This window comes from Nematolebias whitei, chromosome 5 (genome assembly GCF_014905685.2).
Source record: "Nematolebias whitei isolate Nwh7 chromosome 5, NemWhi1, whole genome shotgun sequence".
Lineage (NCBI taxonomy): Eukaryota > Metazoa > Chordata > Actinopteri > Cyprinodontiformes > Rivulidae > Nematolebias > Nematolebias whitei.
In genome coordinates, this window is record NC_056502.1 from 8,056,365 (window position 1) to 8,058,668 (window position 2,304).

General features: G+C 46.4%; 1 protein-coding gene across 1 annotated transcript in view; it reads left to right on the top strand.

Annotated features, from left to right (window-relative positions):
• The window catches only part of bbs9 (Bardet-Biedl syndrome 9), a 229,391-nt gene that overhangs the window by 151,244 nt on the left and 75,843 nt on the right, over nt 1–2,304 (top strand). The gene's annotated exons all lie outside the window — the stretch shown is intronic.

The window sequence follows — 2,304 nt, forward strand, 5'->3', positions numbered from 1 at the left end:
TTTTTTTTTTTTTTTAGAACAAAAGAACAAATGACAATCTCAAATTATAATTTGATGCATATAAACATGTAAAAAAATCTTCTGTCATACATCCTAAGGTCAACATATGCATAAACAATTTAACATATTATTCAGTCACATAATTAAAATTTAAGTAACATTATTAGTATCAGAGAATTAGCAAATAATATGATAAAAGTAAAAGTAAAGCCCAGAACTATTTATCTAACATTCTACATAACTACTCAGATAATTTGTCAGAGGGCTATATAAGATAATGATAAGAGAGCTGTTTTGCTTGTGGTTTTTTAGCACTGTCTAATGAAAGTTTTAACATCTGGAGTTCTTGTATGAATACAAACCATAATGGCTTACATTTGCCATACTTGCATTTATGTATATACATTTTTAAGATTATGGTAATGTTATTAATAAAGTATTAATTTTTTAAATCTCATTTTCAGATACATATCCATATAAGACATTCTGAGGGGAGAAGGAGTTCATGGATTTTATGGTCAGAAGATCGTGAAGGGTTTTCCATGACGTGTTCACAGAATCACAGAAATAAAACAGATGTTCTGTTGTTTCAGGTTCCTGACATATATAACAGTTATCACATTCAATTTTAAATATATTTCTGATAAACTTGTTAGAAGGATAAATATTATTTAGAGTTTTGAAATGTATCCATCCATCCATTATCTTCCGCTTGTTCCGAAGTCGGGTCACGGGGGCAGCAGCTTGAGCAGGGAAGCCCAGACATCTTTTGCCACAGCCACCTCTTCCAGCTCTTCTGGGAGGATTCCAAGGCATTCCCAGGCTCTCTCTAACATGTCTTGGGTCTTCCCCAGGGTCTCCTCCCAGTCGGACATGCCCGAAGCACCTCCCTAGAGAGGGATCCAGGGAGCATCCTTACCAGATGCCCGAACCACCTCAACTGGCTCCTCTCAATGTGGAGGAACAGCGGTTCTACTCTGAGTCTCTCCCGGATAACCGAACTTCTCACCCTGTCTCTAAGGGAGAATCCAGCTAACCTGGAAATGAGCCTGACTTGCTGCCAGCAATGTGGACCAAGCTCTTACACCGGTCATACAGGGACTTAACAGCCCGTATCAAAGGTCCTGGTACACCATACTCCTGGACAGGGTTCCCCGAAGGACGCAGTTGAATGCCTTCTCCAAGTCCACAAAGCACATGTAGACTGGTTGGGTAAACTCCCACGCACCCTCCAGGACCCTGCTGAGGGTGTAGAGCTAGTCCAATGTTCCACGACCAGGATGAAAACCGTACCGCTTCTCCTGAATCCGAGGTTCAACTATCCGACGGACCCTCCTCTCCAGAGCTCCTGAATAGCCCTTACCAGGGAGGTTTAAGAGTGTGATCTCCCTATAGTTGGAACACACTCTACGGTCCCCCTTTTTAAATAGGGGGACCACCACCCTGGTCTGCCAATCATGGGGAACTGCCCCCGATGTCCAAGCAATATTGCAGAGTCGCGTAAGCCAACACAACCCTACAACATCCAGGGCCTTAAGGAACTCAGTGCGAATCTCATCCAACCCTGGGGCCCTGCCACCTCGGTGACCTCAGCACCAGAGATTGGAGAGCCCAACCTAAGGTCCTCAGGCTCCGCTTCCTCAGCGGAAGACGTTCCAGTGGGATTGAGGAGGTCTTCGAAGTACTCTGCCCACCGACCCACGACATCCCGAGTTGAGGTCAGCAGCACATCACCCCCACTATAAACAGTGTTGGTGGTGTACCGCTTTCCCCCCCTGAGACACCAGATGGTGGACCAGAAACACCTCGAAGCCGTACGAAAGTCATTCTCCATGGCCTCTCCTAACTCCTCCCACGCCTGAGTTTTTGCCTCAGCCACCACCCATCCCACATTGCACCCGACCCCTTTGGCCCCTCCCACAGATGGTGATCCCATGGAAAGGGGGACCCACATCTCCTCTTCAGGCTGTGCCCGGCCGGACTCCATGGGTAAAAGCCCGGCCACCAGGCACTCGCCAGCGTGCCCCTCGTCCAGGCCCGGCTCCAGAGTGGGGCCCCGGTGACCCACGTCTGGGCGAGGGAACATTGGTTCCATTAATTTTAATCTTCATAGGGGTCTTTGAGCTGCACTTTGTCTGGTCCCTCACCTAGAACCTGTCTACCTTGGGTGACCCTACTAGGGCATGAAGTCCCTGACAGCATAGCTCCTAGGATCATTGGGACACTCAAACCCCTCCACCACGGTAAGGTGGCAGCCCAATATAATATAATATAATATAATATAATATAATATAATATAATATA